Raw genomic sequence first — 22,422 nt, 5'->3', positions numbered from 1 at the left:
TCAAGGGTTTGTCGTCTGTATTTGGCCGTGCTTGTTTCTGTTGCGCGAGGAAGAGGAGAGAAAGAAAAGATAACAGATCGGTTTTTGGAGGAAGTTTTGCAGATTAGATCAATCAGGTTGGTTAGTTTCCATCTAAGGCCAAACTTTCCACTTGGGTCGAGTCTATTTCCTCCCCCACGCGTGAAGACCGGTTGGCGCCATCTCCTTTTGTCGCCCACTTTCTGAGTCCGACTCCCTCCCTCTCACGTCGGTTTCGCCTGTTCCGAGTTGTGTCAAACACCTTGGTGAATTTTTGTTTGGTGTCAGTTTCGAGATCCGTTTGGAAAAACGGAACCAGTATAAATTCAGCATTCCATTTTTGTATAATTTTAATTTTGAGTTTGGACTTTTACATTTGTGTCCCTGTAAATTTTTTGTTTACGTTTGAGTCCCTGTAACCTTACATTAAGGTCCTTGAGTCAGTTTTTGTTAAAAAAAATAAAAAAAAAGTGAAAAAAAAGGCAGAAAGGTGCATTAAAAAAAGAAAAGAAAAGAAAAGCCGCACCAAAAAAAAACAACAGAAAAGAAAAGGAAAGAAAAAAAAAAGAAAAGAAGAAAGAAGAAAGAAAGAAAAGAGAAAATACTGTTATGTTTGAGCTGAACTTCATATATCAGAGTTGTGCATGAGTTGTTCCTAGTGCTATCTTGTGGTATCGTTTGTGTCTAGGCTCGCGTCTCTAGTACGTTCTAGCCTAGGACCAGCACGGTACTTGACTTTGAACAATTATTCAACTTTGCATTCTCTGATTTGAGCATTTGCTATTCCTTTGCTACATATTTAAGCCTACCCAGAGCTCCACAGATTTGATTGCAGCCGTACAGCAAGTGTTTGCCAAGGCATCGATACATCCAACCTCCATTGGGGTGCTTGTTTGAGTCGGTGTATGTCACCATTCCGCTTGCATTGGTAAGAACTTGTAAGAGCTCGATGTAAAGCTTGGGTGTGTGTGATTTGTGAGCTTCCACTACCTAGTAGTTGATAGGAACGTATATATTCTTGTATATGTTTCTTGTTTGCTACTAACTATGGCAGGGTTACACAAAGAGTTTGGAGCTGTTCGTGTTCCATGTGGACATTTTCACTTGCGACAACACATGGCAAGTGACCAGCATGACCCAAATAAGGTACATGATCATAATCTTGCAAGAGTGGAGTCTGTTTTGCCATCTTTTGATGGGAAGTATGATTCCGCTGCATACATTAATTGGGAGCTAGCAGTAGAAAAACAATTTGATGAGTATGATTTCTCTAATGCTCAAATGATTAAGGCTGCTAGTAATAAGTGTACCGGTTCTGCATCTTTTTGGTGGCATACTGTGGGAAATAAGCTTGAAACTTGGGATGAATGCAAAATACTAATGAGAAAAAGATTTGTGTTTTCATACTATAGACGTGCTCTCTTTGAGAAATTTGAACATCTAAAACAAGGTGACAAAACTGTTAGGGAGTACTTTCATGATTTTAAAATTTGTATCACTTATAGTGGTTTACAAGAATCTTATGAGAACACAATGACTAGATTTTTCAGAGGGCTTAATTCCAATATTCAGGCTGGGCTTGTTAATGTGACATATAATCATATAGGCCAATTGTTTATGCTTGCTTGCAATGTTGAGCGCAAAATTTTGGAGAACCCAACGGAGCAACAAGCTATGCGTGTGCCTCCTATCGCTGATGTTTTGCAGGAAGTTCAGAACAGTCCCCAAAATGAGAAGAACGATATGTTTGAGATGTCACTTCCATCACTCGCGAATGAGGAGAAGGCTGATGCACCTACATTATCTGAAGAGGGCATAAAAGGTAAATTAAATGGTGCAGAAATTACTCAAGGAGAGTATGCTTCTGATGAATTACATTTTTCCACTTTCCATGCTGACCTAGAGCAAACTTTAGTGGAACCTACTTCTGAATTGCCTTTGTCACAAGTTGATTTGCATTCTATTCCTTGTGATAAAGAAGAGTTGTGCGATAGTACTTCACTTATATCCATTCCACAACTAGTGAATGAACATGCTACTTTTAATCTTGATTCTCCATGTACTGAATTTAAGTATGTTATTCACACGTCCAGCGAGAATGATGAACTTCAATTGCAATCATCTTTAAATATTTTGGGCTATGTTCAGGGTGATGATTTTTGTGAGCTCGATAATTTAAGGGAGAAATTATTTGCTAAGTCTGATTTGCCATGTCCAACTAATGCTATTTTCCATATCTTTGGCGAATATAATGATAGAGGAATATATTTGGTGCCTAGAGTTTTCATTTCTTCGGATTTAGAGAAACATGTTATTGCTAATCACACAACTTCGAGTTTCTCTAGTTTTGATTGGATGAAACAGGTTATTTTGAATGGACTATGTGGCGAGCACCATATGGAAAAACCGAGGACGGTTTTCCGTGAAGAAGGGGAGGATGATGTGACCATGGCTACTATAGATACAACCATAGCTCACATCATGGATGAACAAGATGATATCAAGATCAAGTCCACCAAGTGCTGGAATCCGATTCGGCCACCTACTACACTGCTGACTTCAAACGGCCACCGAATCTGCATACGACCTCCGTTTTCGGCCAGTGAGTACTTGATGGAAAGCTCTCGGAGCCCTCTTTCTAACGGATCTAGCCTCTTCTCTGAATTCCATCTCGTGTGGCCGGAATCACAGGAACAAGGTGCTGCGTCACCTATAATGGGCCTATGGGCTTGTAACTTCATTTGGGACCCCGGCCCAGGTGGGGCCCATGTGGGGTGCGCCCCAAGCTGGTGGAGCACGACCCTAGGCACCCCTAGGTCGTCCTCCCACCCCTATATATAGCTAGTTACCCCTTCGGGGTTTCTCGGGTTTTGATAGATTAAAGTTTAGCCATTGCTACTTGCTTGCAGCGCGCGTGTCGGCTAGACCGTCCGTCTGCTTGTTCTTCGGAACCCCAACTTATCATTCGTATTTAACTCCTATTTGCAATTCAGATTGCTTTTATCTTGTTCTTGCTTGTTTCTTCGATTTGCTTGCAAGAATAAGGTTGATTTGCATCGGCAAGATCAACGACCCACGGAGAGGTGTATCGATCGCTAAGGCGCAACGCAACGTCTTGTACGGTTGTAGTCGGGTCGTCAACGTTTCTTCCAAATCGTAGTTATCATCAACTCACCGAAAGATCGGGCCAAGAACAGCCTTGAGTGTCGAGAGGAACTCAGGGTTCATCACCTTAAGTATCATGGAATGTAAGAGTTTTATCTTTGATTCTTTTCCATGTTACCTCTGTGCTTGATATTAGGCACTTTGATGCCCATTAAAAAAATATATCCTTTCATATATATCTTGCCTTTTTGTCATGTAAAATGAGTTCCCTTCATATCATCTCTGGGACTTGTGAAGTCAGTTATACATATAAAATAAATTAATCAAGTTTAGCATGTTTGCCCATCTATGTGATGTTTGCACATTTGATTGGATAAGTGGTTGCAAATAAAATTGAATATAACATCTATGTCCATATATGGCTATGTCCTCACCCGCGGCAACGCGCGGGGTACCGTCTAGTTACAATGAAATCTACATATAAAAAATAAGATTTAGTTTATTTCTAGTCTAGTTTTTTTATGATGTATTGGATTTTTTACATTTCTTTAGAGATAATATTTTATAACAATTAGATAATTTATTGTTTTATAAATAGATTAGTTTATCATGCCCCTATTTATAAAATCCTACGTCCGCCACTGACTCATATATGTTAAACTTGATTTACACTATATAATATATCACAAATAGATATTTTGAAGTGCAAAATCACTTTCTAATATGCACTTGTTTGTACTACCTACCCTACTGTGATGAATATAGGAGTATAGGGCTACGTTGTAAGCACTGCCCATGCACTGGACCGGCGGTGTGTCGGTGTGGACAGCGTGGGGTCAGCGCTTTCTGATATGCACCTTGTTTGTAGTACTACCTACCGTACTGTGATGAATATAGGAGTATAGGGCTACGCTGTAAGCACTGCCCATGCACTGGACCGGCGGTGTGTGGGTATGGACAGCGTGGGGTCAGCACGGATGGAGGCAGTGGTGGCGATGTCTTCCCGGATGCGGAGGCGGCGACAGCTGAGTGGAGGCGGGCAACGGATCGGGGATCCACAGTACCGGCGGCGGGATAACACGACGGCAGCGACGTGACAGTCGGAGGTGGAAGAGGGCAAAGGGTGGGAGGGGGCGATTGACGGAGGGAGGATTGTGCAGCGGAGAGGAGGAGACCAGCGGTGAATCGGGGTGAGGGAGTCGATTGCGAGGAGGGCGACGGGATTTGGGGGCCGCGGGTTGTTACTGATGTAATAGCTAATTAAAGCAGGACTTTGACTCCTCCGAATGTTATTGTTGCATTGATTTAATTCTTTCCATAGCATCGTACGGGCAATTTGCTAGCATATAATAAAATTTGACTCGTTAAGTGCTATTCTACAAACACTTTTAATTCGCTAAATGGCACTTTAATAAATTAAATCGACCATCGATTTTCAACCATTTAGACAGTAATATCTATTTTGTAAAAAAAAAAAATCCGGAAACCCCATCCCGAACTTTCCTTGCATTACTTCATCTGTTTTATTATCTTCATGACAAATTAAAATTATTTTTATGGGCAAAAAACCCATAAATAGACCTCTATCTACTATGTCTAGCGGCTCTCCCTATGTCATTTTAAGAATGTTTTCTAACTCACTACGTGGTGATACTGAATTAGATAAAATACTAGAAAATCTAAGAAAAACAAAGTATTCGACTATCAGTTTCTTATTTTAGGTCGTTAGTTATTTCCTTTAATAAAAGGAAACAACCCAAACATCTCTCCCTCCCTCCACCCGTGTATGATGTTAAAGTCCATTTAACATCTTATATATGCTTCTAAGCCACTACATAACATTATTAAATTAGAGAAGAATCTGGTAAGTTCTTAATAAAAACATCCACAAAATTGTGACTTAAATCGATGGATACATTATTTTAGGTTGGTATATCTACTTTTTTCCAAAAAAAAAAAAATCCCAAACCTCCCCTCCCTCCTACCCCCATGCAGTGCTAAAAGTCCATTAAACATCGTATGCTAAAAGTCAATTAAACATCGTATAAACGCTTCTAATCCGCTACATGATGTTCTTAATTATGGACAAAAACAAAACATCCAACAATCGGTTTTGACTTAAATTGATGGACACATTATTTTAAATCAATTGAGACATTATTTTAGGTCGTTAGATCTATCTTTTTTTTTAAAAAAAAAATCCTAAACCTCCTTCCCTCACTTCCTCCTCCGTGCAGCGTGCGGTTTTAAAAGTTCATTATACATTCTATAAACGCTATGTTACGTTGTTCTCTTAAATCAGACAAAATCCTAAAAATGATGATAGGAAAACAAAACATATTATCATTGGTTTTAACTTAAACGTCCAACACATTATTTTAGGTCATTAGATTAATCATTCAGAAAAACATCCCAAACCTCCCTCCCTCCCTGATTGCCCATGTGCAGCGTGCACAGTTCCTTTTCTCTTTCTTTTTTTTATCTCCCTGACAATTAAAATTAAAATTAAGGTAGATCCAAACAACAGGCTAATCTAGCACACAGTGCTTCTTTTTTGTTTTCTAAGAGAAGTCTAGCAGTACTATTTGATGGCATCAGAGATCTGTGATTCTTCAATCAAACTCTCAGAGCAAGTACATTCTTATGTTTCAAGGCTGAGAGACCCCAAGTTGGTAGCTTTAGCTTTTAGGCCCTGTTCTTTCATGATTCTGGATTCTAGGTTTTTGTTTGCATGCTTCCAAGCTCTTAGATGGTTTGTTTCGTGCAAAATTTTTATAATATAATTTTTATTGTAATACTTTTCTAAAGCATCTTTTCAACTTTGTTGTAGTTAATTTATTCGTTTATCCCTTAAATAGATATCATAAAAAAAATAGATTATCCATCAATCCAACGTGTTTAGCTATCTCAATCATGGCCTTAGCGCTAGCTAACAGTGCGGCTACAAGAATTCATATATAGTCGAGCAAATTTGCAACCTAGGAAGAGTTTGTACCAGTACATGCATTTCTGATTTCGGTATATACTATAAAAATATCCGTGCGTTGCAACGAAAAACTAAAATTATAACAAATATAAAAATATTAGATGATTAAGGTTTAGTTTTACATATTGAAATAAAAAAAGTTCAACTGAAGGGACCTAAAGTGAACTTATTCCGTGCGGAGTGTACATGCGGTCCATGAGGTGGCCCAATAGTGCGGGCGGCCTGGGAACAATTCGGGGACAACTTGAGGGACATAAAGTAAACTTATTTGTGCGGAGCGTACATGTGGCCCAATAGTGTGGGCGGCCTGGGAACGGCGCCCGGCCCGATGCGGGAGAAGCCGTAGCCATCCGATCTGATGGACGGTCCTGATTGATCCCGATCTATACAAATACTCAGCAGCCCAAACCCTAACCCTAAAAGCATTTCCTCTTCCCCATCTCTCTCTCACTCAAAACAACGTCGGCGGCAGCGCCTCTCCCCAACCCTCCTCCCACCAGCGCCGCCGCTCCCCCTCCCCCTCCCTCCACCGGTGACCGGCGCCGCCGCTCCATCTCCCCCTCTTCCTCCTGTCTCACCGGCACGGCGCGGCGACTGGGAGGGGACCCACCAGCAGCGCCGCTTCCCCTCGGCCACTCCCCCCTTCCTCCACCGGCGGCGCTCTCCTTCCGGCACGAATCCGGCGGCGGCGGCGGCTCTCTCAACCCCTTGTCACCTCCCTCCCGCGGTACATCCGGCGGCGGTGGCGGTGGCGATGGCGGCGTCGGCGGGAGGAGGTGGATCCGGCAGTGGCGGCGGTGGCTCCCTCCGCCCCCTCTCGCCTCCCTCCTGCAGCAGATCTAGCGGCGGCGGCGGCCTCGCGGCGGCCATGGGTGGATCCAGTGGTGGTGGCGGCTGCGGAGGACAGATCCGGCGACAGCGGCGGCGGCTCCCTCTGCCCCCTCTCGCCTCCCTCACTCGGCTGAAACGACGGTGGTGGCGGGCGTCGGCAGCGCAGCTCGGCAAGCCACTGCCGGCGGCCACTCCGCGCCCCCTCACCGGTTTTGGCCATGGGAGGCGGTGGCAGCAGAGGCGGCTATGGAAAAATCTGCTCGATTTCTGTTTGATTTGTTTTTTTTATCTCCGTTTGCTGTTCTTCTATTCTTATATTTGGGATCTAACCTGAACTGGATTAAAACTTTGTGTGTTATTTGATGCGGACTCTAGATGATTTGTTGTTTGTTGGACTTATGATGTTGCGGACGAAATTTTTTTTAATTAGGTTAGGTATATATTTGGGAGGGAGCTATCTGGGTGGGAATCGGACAGAAAATTTGGGTGCTACGGATGCGATCGATCTGAGAAAAAAATATTGAGAGCGATCTGGAGGCGGATACAGAAACAAAATCTGTCCCACCTCCCACCATCGCCTTGCCCACACTGGGGATACCATGACTCGGATACAGAAACAAAATCTGTCCCACCTCCCACCATCGCCTTGCCCACACTGTGGATACTATGACTCGAATACATAAACAAAATCGCATGATTTCCTCCCAACCTCCACGAGAAAAAGGACAATATGCCTCTCCATTCGGTGGGTTTAGATAAAATGCTACCCAATACATTGTAAAGGATAAAATGCCACTCAATAGGTTACTTTCAGGATATTTTGCCACTTTGAGGGATTTTAAGACCAAAATACCCCTGGCCGTGGATAGAGAGGAAGAGGGAGGAGCGGAAGGTTGACCCGGACGACGCTAATGCTCGCCGGCGGCGGGTGGCGAGCGCACGGGGGTAGGCTGCGATGGGTGGACAGGGGGAGGAAGACGACGGCGAAGAGGGAGGAAGACGACGACTGTGATGGGGGAGGAAGATGGCGGCGACGATGGGGGAGGAGGGCAACGCCGATGGGAGGGAGGAGGCGACAACGATGACGCGGAGGGTTCTCCAGCGCTGCCCGCGCGTACGCTCACCCCCTCCTGTGCCACCCCCGCGCGCTTACCAGCGTCTTCTTCCTCTCCTCGTTGCCGCTAGCGGGAGCACAGACGGTGCTTGTTCTTCCCTCGTCGCCGCCCGTGGCCGTGGTCATAGGGAGGAAGACGGCGGCGGCGATGGGGGAGGAGGGCAATGCCGACGGGAGGGAGGAGGAGGCGACGACGATGACGCGGAGGGCTCTACAGCGCTGCCCGCGCGTGCGCTCACCCCCTCCGGTGCCACCCCGTGCGCTTATCGGCGTCTTCTTTCTCTCCTCGTCGCCGCTAGCGGGAGCACGGACGGTGCTCGTTCTTCCCTCGTCGCCGCCCGCCGCCGGCGACCACGGCCGCCGCCGTTCGACTCCCCTCTCCGGCTCTCTCTCCCTTCCTCTCTCTCTCTCCAAAGTAGGGGCATATTTGTCTTAAACCTCCTCAAAGTGGTAAAATATCCCAAAGATAACCTATTGAGTGACATTTTATCCTTTGCAATATATTGGGTGGCATTTTATCGAAACCCACCATATGGAGTGGCATGCTGTCCTTTTTCTCCAACCTCCACCACACAATTTTCTCCGCCTTCATCGCCGGAGTCTTTTACCTCTGTGCCATTAAGAAAGTTAGAGGTTACGTGTATGCCACAAAAAAGTTTTGAGTCACCTGTATACTATGACACAAACTTTCGTTTACCTATGCGCCACTTTAGATGGAATCAGCACTAACAGAGACTAATAGAGGTTTAAAGGTTTATTTTGCCCTTGCTCTATTTCAGCCACTTTGAATGGAACATTGAACATTTGAAAGAGAAATCGGCTCACACACCGCATAGAGGCTGAAATGTAGGTTGAAGGAAAATGAAATAAAGTAAATATTTTAAAAAATTGAAAATAAAGTTAAAACAGGAAATAAATATGGAAAAATTAGTAAATAAATTTTAAAATTATGGAAATAAATAGAAAACAGGGAATAAATAAGAAAAAATTCGTAAATAAATTTTAAAAAATCATAAATAAATATGAACATATGAAAAAAATAAGGAAAATTCGTAAAAAGATAAGGAAAAAAATGCGTGGATAAATAAGAAAATGCAAAAAAAAATTTAGAAAAAGCAGAAATAATACTTGGTTATAGGATCAACATTCAAGCAACAGCTAGCATTACAGAATCACACCCAAACTGAACAAACTCTGAACTCTGCAACAATATGTAGCAGCAAGAAAGCAATAAATGCAACAAGCTGTTCGTCCTCACAGCTGCTTCAGTCCGTCGGCGAAGCATGAGCTGAACCGCGCCATGTCGGACTCCGGCAGCGCCACGCCGATCTAGATGCCGCCCCAGCCGTCGCGCGCCTCCGCCATGGACACCGTGCCGGGCGTCTTGTCGATGGACAGGAGCTCCACCTTCATCGGCCGGTCCAGCCCGAAGTCGGTGTCGTACACGGCGTACCGCGCGAGCCGGCGATGGACATCGGCCGGTGCGGCATCAGCGACACGATCTTCTGGAACCACCCATCGGCACCGTCCAGAACGCCGTTGTCGAGCCCCCTGATGGCGGCGCCGATGCCCGCCGCCGCCGTCACCACGCCGCCGGCGCCGAGCAGGCCGGCCATGTCGACGTCCACGAAGCAAGGGCGGAGGCAGTTGCCGAGGTACTCCTGCGGCACCGAGCCGGCCTGGGGGCGCCGGCCTAGGCGCGCCGCCGGATCTGGCGAGGCGACGCGAGACGAGGCGAGGCAGCGGCGGCGGCGTGCCGGCGCCGGCGACGACCGGCGGCGGCTATAGAGGCGGCGGCTAGGCTAGGGTGAAATTGCTCGGGAGAGGAGGAGTAGAGATGAAAATGCTTCAGGGGCAATTTAGTCATTTTCATACATGGGTCCCACATGTCAGAGCTCATTCTCTAACAAAAGGTAAACGAAAGTTTGTGTGATGGCGTATAGGTGACTCAAAATTTTTTTTTGGCACATAGGTAACCTCCAACTTCCTATGGCAGAGGTAAAAGACTCTCGTCGCCGCCTCCTTCCCCTTCCGCGCGGTGCCTCCATCCACCGCTGCCGCATCGGCTCCTGCCTCCTGTCGCCGCTTCCGCTGCTCCTGTCGTCGCCGATGCCGCTCCCGTCTTCGCCGACGACGCCGGTGACTCCCTCCACCGCCCCGCCTCCGTGCCGCTCGCCACCACAATTGGACCTGCTGGTCCAGGGTTCCGTTGGTGCCACAGCCCCGTCGCCGACCGGTGGTCCAGCCTTCCGCCAGCGCCACTGCTCCGTCGTTCTCCGGTGGTCCAGCTTTACGTCGCGCCTCCGGTCTTGCCGCCGTTACGAGGGGCATAGTCTGCCGTAGGTACTTCCAGCCGTGCCTCAAAATTTCTTCTGCTGGTGAGATCGAGTGAGACCCCATTGACTCAAATTGACTCTTCTGAATCCCCATTAGTCTTCTGTGTGGATTCTTATTCAGCTGAAAGGGTATGCACATATATTAAATCTCTCCTCTTAATGGTGTGATTCGGTTCTTATCGATCCATATGTGCATCATTGCAGGCTATATCCTATCAAGGTGACTGGTGTTGCTCCATTCAGACTAACATTGTAGACTTGTAGTTGCCATGCTGCGTCTCTTCCAGATTACTTTATAGAGAAATTATATTGTACAGGTTTGAGAATTGTTCAAGTGATACTGCATTCCACCATTTGATTTCTTTAGCTAGGGATACTATAAAATTGTCGTAATACAAGCTTATACGGATATGCTGGGGATGGGTGAACAGGATGGAAGGCATTTTTTATAGGCCCTTGTCAGATGATGGCTTTTGGCTTTAAGATGCTCTATGAGAAGGGTCAAGGAGATTTTGTTCTGCTATTTATCATTGATTGGCATTTGGTTGATATATATGAATTAATATACTCCATAGGCACAACAAAAAGGTAATATTCATATGTGCAGGATTATTTCTTTGCTTTAAGTTTTTACTAATTTTTACTATGGTTATTGGTCACTGGTCAGATAAGGTACATACATATATTTGCGTAGTATAAACATATTAAAGAAACTCAGCTTAGTGTATGCAAGGGGGCATGGAACAACTCTGATTCTGAATAGGAATAACTTCTTCCTTTTTCTGGGCTAGGAATTTGAGTGTTTACTTTTTCATTAACAAGCCTTATGTGCTCCTAGCTAGCAGCTGCCGGTGAATTGATAAAATTCTGGTGATTTTGTCCTAACGCTTCAAATTTTGTTTTGGGTAGATCCAAGGACAAATATATTCTCCAAACAGATGAACTTTTATTAAAGAAAAATAAGATATTTTATTTTGGGGCACAAGTATGTGCTATAGCCCCAACCTCTACCCAGGGGCACACGACCAAAACACATTCCATGATGCTCCAGAAGTCTAGCACTGCTACAACATGCATAATTTCATCTTTATATTGGCATTGATCCGGGATTATCCTAGCTATTGTCACATGCTGCTAAGAGGCGGTCCTTTTTTCCTTCTTTGCGAGAGGAGGCAACCTTCATATAAGCCTGGTGGCATCTCTGACCACATGCTTGGAGGATGGAATTAGGCAATGTGATGCACATGACTTCAATGAAGCGAGTTAATCGGGGTTGTAGATTTGGAGGATGGCATCAGGGAAGGTGATGCACATGACTTAAGTGGAGCAAGTTAATCACGATTGCAGGTTTGAAGGACACCATTACTTACACATAATTCCCTGTCAGAATAATATTTGACATTCATATGCTTATACACATATGAAATCCCAAAATTATCTACCTGAATGTTCTTGTTTGCCACATGCATACCACAACACTATTGACTATTTGTGAATTATCTGAAATTTGCATTTTACTTATGTATGCTGATGGTTCTCTCTGCTCAATCTCAATTCAAAGAGTTACAGGTCATTTTCCTTATAATCTACTGTTAAGTTCCTATTGAATTTATATTCGCTGAACTCTACCCAACCATGTTTGCTGTTGCTCCAACCAAAATTAGGAGGCTTTATAGTCTTTGTGTGCCATACAACTTTATATATGAATTTGAATTTAGTTTTACATGGTCTGAACTTGGGCTTGCATTGCTCAAGAACTTGGTTGACAACATTCTGAAATTGTCCTTGCATTATATGGCATCCTGTGTAGTGTAATTAATGTATTGTTTCTATTCAACATAAACATGCATATATATTTTCCCTGTGAACTATTGGTTATGTACTGAGTTAATAATTCCTGACAGCCTTTAGAAATGTGGAACACTTTCCTTTTTTTTGTTACAAATTTCCTAGGAGCAAAAAAATTTCCAATCACATCTCATGTTGTGTCCTCCAAAAAAACAAAAAAAATGCTGTAATTTTCTGTCATGCTGATGACAAATTCTTTATATATACCTCAAACATGCTATTCATTTTCTATATTTGGAGTCTTTGTCCTTGCAATATGTGTGAACCATAGATGTCTAACATTTGCCAGATTAGTGTTTGAACATTTCATATATTATTTTCTGAGCATTTGGCATATTAGTTTCTGACTTGTCCTTATGATGTAGGAGCATCTGAATTTAGAATCTGAACTTCGACAAGCATCTAAATATTGTTCAATGTTTTAATTTGCTGTGAGCTAATTAAAGTTATGAATTTCTCATAGCTCAAGTACCGGAAGTTTAGAAATTCTCCAGACAATGTAAGGTTTGTGTGGGTTTAGTGACTGACCTTAGCCATTGCAATGTGTGTAAACAATATACTCTTATTATCATTTAAGGTTGAACATGGAATGTACTCCCTCCGTTTCATAATGTAGGTCATTCTAGCACTTTCCACGTTGATATGGATGTTAGTGAATCTAGGCATTTATGTATGTCTAGATTCACTAACATCCATATGAATGTGGGAAACGCTAGAATGACCTACATTATGAAACGGAGGGAGTATTTTTTTTTTTTAGAACTACATGGAATGTATCTGAATTCAATGTGTGGACATACCATTGCCATTTTTTTTGAAGTCAATTATAAATATGCCCTTGCAAGCACTGTTTCTTCCCATACTTTTACTTTTTTAAATATACATTGGAAAAACGTGCCTTGCACGGGCATTATTACTAATAATAGGTAAAGATATACCAAGTGCGAACTGCCAATACTTTTTGCTGAGAGAAAGGAGAGGGCATAGGTGTGTTGTGTTTTCGGTATATTGGTGGGATTGAATTAGCACCGCCGCTGGGAAAGAACCAGGGTACGATGGAGTAATGAATGCCTGACTCTAGCTAGTGACAAGGGTTTACATGAAAACATCTATAAACTTGAAAACTATTGCAAAAAATACTCAAAAGCTTTTAAAACGCACACATATAAGTAAGAATTAGATAACCATATAAAATTGTAAGACCAAACTAAACTTCGTTTTGGAGTCATGAAATTAAGTAATTAACAAATGGCTAAAAACATTGATCTTCAGTTTTTATTTTTTCTTACCTATTTTGTTAATATTGTATCTAATAAATGAAGTCAATTTTAATTAATCTTGTAATTTTGTAGGTTTACTAATAACACTTTAGCAGTGTTCAAAATACATAATCTATATATTAGCGATATAGAAATGTCCAGTTTTGAGCTTAGAACATATCCCCCTGATGAGAAATCTGCACAAAGAAGTGTAAGAAACGTCAGGGACACATGTTGTATCTGACATGAAAGAGCAACAAACAAAATAATAAGAAAATTATGTGATTAACTGCTATATATCCTCCTGGTTATGCATGCTTTTAGTTCTGTTGCAAAGAGTGACGTTGAACCCCCACCAAAGAACAATCTTTCCAATTTCCACAAATGACAGCAGCATTTGCACTTAGACAATCCAACCAAACCACTCAAACTCATTCTCAAGCAATGCAACTAAATAAATGAAAATTTAAAATACCATATTATTTTGCCATGGTTTATTAAATATAAATTAGAAAAATTCTAAATCGTTACGAGTCATTCATGTTAAAATACATTTTCAATCATGTGCTATAAATTAAATAACATGATATGGTTAGAGGTAATGGCTAGCACAGCATGCGTATATATCAGAAGCCCATGTATCAGATGCTAAAATGCCATGGCACATTTAACAATGTCCTCGATAAGCAAAATATGACTTATAGAGAAAACCGTAATTTTGGCTCAAACTGAAGATCAAGACAGAGAGAACAATAATTTTGCTCAATCTGAAGACCAATAACTGCACTGAAAGGAAATTCTACCATTATAAGTACGAGAATCAGTCCACCATTTGGGGAATTTTGTTTGGCAAAATTTGCTACAGGACACACAAAAAACATGTAATTAGCTGGGAGACACCGCGAAAACGTGACATGGCTGATGGACACTACAAAAATAGTGTAATTGGTTTTAGGACACTGGTCATATTATTTTATTATTTCTGGGTCAAAAGAGATGAGATATTTTCCTAAATACCCGGATTGCCACTTCTCTTTCTTCGTTTTCTCCTTCGCCGGGAACGCGCGCGGTGGGGTGAGGTCGGCGAGGTCGGCGCGAGCGGGGCGGTGGGGTGAGCTAATTACACATTTTTTGTGTGTCTTGTAGCAAATTTTGCCATTTTGTTTTACTAATTACATTATGAGGCAAGTACTAATTGCAAGCATATTCTCATTTTACCCACTATTATCTTGTAAAAAGTCGAAAACTGAAGGCATTCCTAGGCCCCTGACAAGTCTTGTAAATCAAATATGTTAAAGATAAAATAGCATGTTTATCTTCTTTCTGCTTTTGCCGATCTCCTATCCAATCTTCCCGATTCTGTTATACATCGGTTGAGAGATTCTGGTATGGATGTAGCTATATATGTACACATGTTCCGTGATTAATCGATATCGCGTTGAGCTATCCCTGCTTTCATGGTATCAGATACTCCCGATCCAATCGCTTCCGCTAAACCCTAAAATCTCATCGCTGACGGCTCTCTCTCCTGCCGGCGCCCATGTCGTCCGTCGACGACACGGCTCTTACCGCGGCGGTCGCCTCCATACACCGACGCTGCTACCTCTGCCATCCGGCAGGTCCTTTGGCCCGACGACTCGGCCTCACCCGACGACCGTGCCGCCGCCACGGCTCTCATCAACGCGACTTCGGCCGCGACTGCCAAGGCCGTCCAAGCGGTGATTTCTGCTCTCGTCGTCACGCCTACCAACGACGCGGCGGCCACAGCGTCAAGTTCTGCCTTCCCGACAACGGTCACCGTTGACGCTGCGGCTCTTCGCGCCACCCTCGGACTTCCTCCAGCCAGCGCGACCACGCAACCGCCCATCGGCCTCGGCTCTTCTTCACCGGCCGACCACGCTAGCCTGTTCGCTGCACTCAGCCTTCAACCACCGCAGCACGAACGAGAACGCTAATTAGCGTTCAGTCGCACGCCCCCTCCCCCGCGCGACTGGACGCGTGTCACGCGCGGGGAGGAGGGTGGAGGACGGCGCGTGGAAATTTTTTTTTCTGGTGGACGGTTTCTTTTTTCTTTTTTCTGTTTTTTTCTTTCCTTTTTTTTGGTTTTTTCTGTTTTTTTCTTTTCGTATCTTTTTCAGTTATTTTCGTTTTATACATACGTATACAAACTTTGTATACGCCTATACAAACTTTGTATACATCTATACAAAGTTTGTATATGGGTATATACAAACTTTGTATACGCGTATTCAAAGTTTATATATGTGTATTTTTTATTTTTATACATACACGTATATAAAAACCAAAAATACACGTATACAAAGTTTGTATACGCCATATATAAAGTTTGTATACGCCATATATAAAGTTTGTATACGTGTATATAAATTTTGTATACATCATATATAAACTTTGTATACGTGTGTGTACAACAACTACTGCTACAATACTACTACTACTACTAATACTATTACCACTAGTACATTATTACTACTACTTGTAATACTAGTACTATTATAATTGTTTATATATATATATATATATATATATATATATATATATATATATATATATATATATATATATATATATATATATATATATATAGTAGTACTAGTGGTAGTAGTATTAGTAGTAGTAGTATTGTAGCAGTAGTTGTTGGACTAATGGACTAAGGCAGGCAGGACTGACCGCGCGGGCCTGCGCCCGCGCGGCTGGTCGCTGATAAGCCACACCCCAGCACGAACAGCCCGCCGGCTCAACGTCCGGGGGCGCTCTGCCAACCTCCGACACCGTCGATGCCCTTCATGCCCAGGCGGTGTCTGTTCTCAATGTCAAGGCGCTTGTCCCCGTCGTCCTCGACCTCGGCGCCGCGAATTACCAAAAGTGGCATGGGCTCTTCCTCGTCACGCTCGGGAAATATGCCCTCACCGACCATGTCCTCTCCGACGACGCTTTTCCTCATCACGCGTCCTGGGCTCGGATGGATTGTGTCGTGCTCACGTGGCTCTATGGGACCATCGCCACCGACCTCCTGGAGACCATCATGCAGCCTGACGGTAACGCACGCCTCGTCTGTCTCTCCCTCGAGCAGATGTTCCTCGGCCACTAGGAACAGCACGCCATCAACCTCATAGCTGAATTTCACACGTTCGTCCAAGGTGACCTCGGCGCGAACGACTACTGTCGACGTCTCAAGGCTATGGCTGACACTCGCGGTGAGCTCGGCGACCCCGTCACCGACCAGCAACTTGTCCTTGCAATGATCGGTGGTTTAAACCCTAAATATGAAATTCTCCAAACTATTATTCCTCTGCAGCGTCCCTTCCCGATGTTCGTCGAAGCCCGGAGTAAGCTCATTCTCACCGAGATCAACAAGGGCTCCTCCAACCGCTCCACCAACTCCTCCACCGCCCTCATGAATTGCACGCCACGGGGTTCGGGAACCCAAATCAAGGTGGCGGCAACACACAAGGTGGCAGCGGCAACAACAAAAATCGCTGTCGACGCAACGGGAACGGGGGTGGCACCGCCAGCGGCAACAGCGGCAATGGCGGCGCCGCTCAGGGCACATGTGGCCAAAGCGTAGGGTAGGCTGCCCCTCAGCCTCGCGCTGGACAGGCCTGGCCCACTACTCAGCACCCCTGGGTCGGCACGATTCAAATGTGGCTGGGCGGCCCAATGTTGCGTGCTCCAGGGATTCTGGGCCCTCGGCCCACTTCTCCTTTTGCAGGCGTGGCAATGTCCGGTGGGCAAGCCGCCCTCCCGCAGCCGGTCTCCCAGGCCGGCCCTTACCTTCCAGCCGGCCTCACTCAGCAGCAACAACAACTGCAGCCATCGGCCCAACCAACGTCCTGGTACGGAGCCTCCGGCCCAACACTTGCTTGGGACCAACAGACTTTGGCAAGTCTGTTTCAAACCGGCACCCTCACGATGCCCGCCTCCAACGACTGGTACATGGACACCGGCGCCACCTCACACATGACATCGGACACCGGTATCCTATCCTCTCACCCAACCTACCTACTCCACTCCGTCCCACATTATCGTCGGCAACAGTTCTCTTTTGCCCATCATTGCTACTGGCAGTCTGGCAATGCTTCATTTGTTCACGCTAATAGAATGTTTGTTCTCAATAACATTCTTGTTTCACCTAACATTATCAAAAACCTAATCTCTGTTCGTCGGTTTGTCACTGACAACAATCTCTCCATTGAGTTTGACAAGTTTGGTTTCACTATGAAGGATCTACTTACCAGGACCGTGATCGCCAGGTGCAATAGCTTCGGTGACTTGTACTCCTTTCTGGCGAACTTCTTCACCTCCATTGCCAGTTCCTTCGCTACCACTACCACCACACTCTGGCATCGCCGGCTTGGACACATTGGTCACGACGCCCTCACCCGTTTTGCTCACTCCTCGGTCATCTCTCCTCCCAAATGCGGCTCCTCCACCGTATGCCATGCGTGTCAGCTCGGTCGCCACATACGCCTATCTTTTGCTACTTCTTTGTCTAGGGCTAAGGCCAATTTTGAGTTAATTCATTGTGATTTGTGGACCTCTCCAATTCTCAGTGTGTCTGGTTTTAAATACTACCTTGTCATTCTTGATGATTGCTCTCATTACGTTTGGACATTTCCTCTTCGTTTGAAATCCGACACATTCACCACTCTTTCGCATTTTTTTTGCCTATGTCAGGACACAGTTTGCTACACCCATTCGCAACATCCAATGCGACAATGGTCACGAGTTTGATAACTCCGCCGCTCGATCTTTCTTCCTCACCAACGGCGTCGCCATGCGCATTTCCTGCCCACACACCTCGCCCCAAAAGGGTAAAGCTGAGCGTACTCATCGTTATCTTAATAACATTGTACGCTCGCTTCTGTTTCAGGCTCACCTCCCCGGCTCATTATGGGTTGAGTCTCACCCAACCAAAACTTTAGCCCAACACACTCCCTACTTCGCCCTTCACGGTGTCAACCCCTCATACACACATCTTTGCGTCTTTGGTTGTCGTTGTTACCCCAACCTATCCGCCACCGCACCCCACAAACTCTCGCCACGTTCCACCAAGTGTGTGTTCTTGGATACCCTAGCGAACGTAAGAGATACCGGTGTTTCGATCCGATCACCAACATGGTTATTATCTCTTGGCATGTGGTGTTTGATGAGGATACATATCCCTTTGCCGAAATGACTAGTGACACTGCTTGTGCTGCTGATCTTGCTTTCCTGGAGGATTTTACTTCTCCTATACAGGCTCCAATTGGCTCCAATCGCTCGGGGAAGGCTGCCTCCACTGCTCCTGGGCCCATCGGCGCATGCATCGATCGGCCGACCTCTCCTTGCTTGCCGGGTTGGGCTGGGCGCCTCTCTCCTGGGCCGGCACCTGCGGCCTCATCTCCGACGGCCCATGGGGTCTCTACTTTAGGGCCAGCTTCTCCAGCTCGGTCTACCCACGATGATGCCATCTTGGCCCATGACGGCGCTCCTCATGTCCACGACGGCGCTTCCTCCCTGTCTCATGACGGCGCACCCTCCCCAGCTCATGACGGCGCGTCTAGTACGCGCTTGCCGCGTGCCCCGCTTCTCTAGCCGTTGCCACTCGCGGTACCGACGTGCGCCAGAAGCGCCCGCGCCCTAGTCACATGGCCACCGGTTACAGGCTTTGGCATCTCTCCTATCGACAACAACCACGCCATGGTGACAAGGGGCAAGGGGCGTCCGGGTTGCCACTTCACGCCTGAACCTCCATGCTGCCACTCTCTCCCTGATACCTCGCACCTACCATGCTGCGCTCGCCGACACCAACTGGCGTGATGCCATGCAAGAGGAGTACTCGGCACCGATGTCAAATTGCACTTGGGACCTTGTGCCTCTTCCACCGGGCACAAACATCGCCACCGGCAAGTGGATCTTCCGTCACAAGTTCCTCGCCGATGGGAGTTTGGACCGCTACAAGGCGCGGTGGGTCCTCTGCGGCTTCTCTCAGTGCCCCGGCATCGTCTTCGACGAGACCTTTAGCCCCATTGTCAAGCTAGCTACAGTCTGCACGGTGCTTAGCTTGGCAGTCTCTCGTAACTGGCCTATCCATCAGCTCGATGTGAAGAATGCTTTTCTCCATGGCACCCTCGCAGAGACAGTGTTCTGCATGCAGCCATCTGGGTTTGTTGATCCTGCTCAGCCCAACTCTGTTTGTCGCCTGAACAAGTCTTTGTATGGGCTTAAGCAAGCTCCTTGCGCCTGGTACAGTCGGTTCGCCACTTTTCTCCGCTCCGCTGGGTTTGTTGAAGCCAAGGCATATACTTCTCTATTCATCTGTCGACGTGGAGGTGATGTGGCCTACCTCTTATTATATGTTGATGACATTGTTCTCACTGCTTCGTCGACATCGCTGCTTCACTGGACAATCTCTTCTCTTCAGTCTGAGTTCAGTATGAAGGACCTTGGTGAGCTCCATCACTTTCTCGGTGTTTCAGTCTCTCGCCATTCCTTCGGCTTGTTTCTCACTCAGCGGCAGTATGGCTTGGAGATATTGGAGCGTGTAGGTATGTTCGACTGCAAACCGTGTAGCAACTCGGCTTGGTATTCAGTATGCTGTTCAGCAGATTTGCCTCCACATGCATGATCCTCGAGAGTCTCATCTCATAGCTCTCAAGCGGATTCTTCGCTATGTTCGAGGCACCCTGGATCTTGGTCTCCACATTCGTCACTCAGCCTCACATGATTTGGTTGTCTACTCTGACACCGACTGGGCCAGTTGTCCTGACACTCGCAAGTCCACCTCGGGATATGCTGTGTTTTTGGGAGATAATCTTGTTTCTTGGTCCTCCAAGCACTAGACTATGGTTTCCTGTTCGAGTGCAGAGGCTGAGTATAGAGTTGTTGCCAACGCTGTTGCCGAGACATGTTGGTTGCGCCAGCTTCTCCATGAGCTTCATGCTCCTCAAGTCAAGGCTACTCTGGTCTACCGTGACAATGTCAGCACAGTGTATCTCTTGACTAACCCGGTGCAACGCCAATGCACGAAACATGTTGAGATTGATCTACACTTTGTTCGTGAGAAGGTCGCCATTGGTTCCGTTCGCGCTCTTCATGTGCTCACACATTACGCTGACATCTTCACCAAGGGTCTTCCAACTCCAGTCTTCACAGAGTTTCGGTCCAGCCTAAACGTTTGTTCGAACGACGTTCAGTCTGCGGAGGCGTGTTAGAGATAAAATATCATGTTTATCTTCTTTCTGTTTTTGCCGATCTCCTATCCAATCTTCCCGATTCTGTTATACATCGGTTGAGAGATTCTGGTATGGATGTGGCTATATATGTACACATGTTCCGTGATTAATCGATATCGCGTTGAGCTATCCCTGCTTTCAAAATATGATGTGTCAAAATGCAGTACAGCACCAACATGTCACATGGAGATGTTTCCTTCACTTCATGAGCAAAAGCAGCCAAACTCAGTTACTGCCTGCTAGCTCGGTAAAACACCATTTAAGATCTCATCAGACATCTGCAGCATTTTATTTATTTATTTATTTTTTTTTTTGGGGGGGGGGGGGGGGGAGTGCTAGTGGGCTTTCAAGATGGAAGAAAAATTGAAGGGAAAAAAAAAGAAGGCATCTGGCATCAGGTTTCGACTTACCGTCAGTAACCGCACGGTTACCGGCCTTACCGCGGGGTATGGTAATAGAAAAACCGCAGTAATCTTCTTAAATTCAAATAAATTTAAAAAATAATTTAAATTTTGATAAATTTTGCACTGTTTTTCAAGGCGCGGTAACCCTGGCCCTGACGGTTTGGGAAACCCTTTCTGGCATGCATACTGGATGCTCGAAATCGGTGGAAGGCTGCACAAAATTTGTACTGCCCAAATTAGCAGCGAGCAGAGCCAATGAAAATCTGTAAATCCCCCACAGTAATAAAGGAAATGGAAATCCCCAAATCAGCTGCAGCGAGAGGCTCTGGCGCCGTCCTCGTCATCTCCACACTACTCGAGTAGTCCATCTGCACATGAACAGCTTGGTGGATAGGCAGATCGGACGGTCGAACACAGGTGATGAATGAACAGTGTAACAGTTTTACTAATTTGTTGACAATTAGTAAAAATGTATTCGATTTTCAACTTTTTTGGGTTCAAATTTCCTGAAAACTTGGAATTTCAGTCTACCGATTCTTTTTGGACTCTGACATCTTCATCCTTCCTCAGAAGTTAGCAACAGGCATGGGATTGCAACAGTAATTAGTATAGCTTCCTTCACTGTTCTTCGATAAAAAAAAAGAAAAAAGGAAAAAGGAGTCGAGGACGAGCAGAGAGCACAGCATCAGTTTTATTTCATGACTACACAACGACCGGTCTCTGGTTTGCCTAAAGCAGCGATCACTTCTTCATCCTAGATTTAAATCTTATTTTAGCTTAAAAAGTACTATAGTGCATGTTTTTTTACCTCTTTAATCACTTGTATCTTTTAAATCACATATTATTTTAAAGATCTATTTGCATCATTGTACTCCACTTAAAATATGTGATAAAACGAGATCCAGGTTGAATATATTAAAATATTTTATTAATTTAAAAGTAATTTATTTAAATTGTAGAAGTAACTTAGCTATGTAATAGAAGTAACTCTATATAGCATTAGAAGTAATTACATTATGAGTGAGTTCCAATAAGAAACTATGTGGAGTAAATTCAAAAGTGTAGAGAAGATTTTCATGTAAATACATTTATGAAATTTAATAAAGCCTGAAAGTAATTTACAAAAATCATAAAAGTAACTTAGTATAAAAGTAACTTAGTATAAAATGAAAGTAAGTTGTTACGATATTAGAAGTAAATTCGTCGTAGGAATAAAAATATAAGTCTATTTAGAAATTAAATTTAATCAGCACAAATTATGAAACTGAGTAAAAATAATAAAA

The 22,422-nt window shown here is 44.8% G+C and overlaps 1 long non-coding RNA gene across 4 annotated transcripts; it reads left to right on the top strand.

The window, feature by feature from the left end:
• The first annotated feature begins 9,669 nt into the window (after window positions 1-9,669).
• LOC127764762 (uncharacterized) lies at window positions 9,670-13,932 on the top strand. Of its 4 annotated transcripts, none has more exons than XR_008015958.1 (3): window positions 9,670-9,967; window positions 10,051-10,519; window positions 10,595-13,932. It is a non-coding gene; the product is annotated as an uncharacterized LOC127764762 (long non-coding RNA). The 4 variants fall into 4 exon arrangements; XR_008015960.1 differs by lacking the exon at window positions 9,670-9,967 and having other exon boundaries at window positions 10,010-10,519; window positions 10,595-10,707; window positions 10,822-13,932; XR_008015961.1 differs by lacking the exon at window positions 9,670-9,967 and having other exon boundaries at window positions 10,010-10,519; window positions 10,595-10,978; window positions 11,563-13,932.
• The last annotated feature ends 8,490 nt before the right edge of the window (window positions 13,933-22,422 follow it).

This window comes from Oryza glaberrima, chromosome 2 (genome assembly GCF_000147395.1).
Source record: "Oryza glaberrima chromosome 2, OglaRS2, whole genome shotgun sequence".
NCBI lineage: Eukaryota > Viridiplantae > Streptophyta > Magnoliopsida > Poales > Poaceae > Oryza > Oryza glaberrima.
The sequence above is the reverse complement of the archived record's forward strand: the minus strand, read 5'-3'. Positions and strand labels throughout refer to the sequence as shown.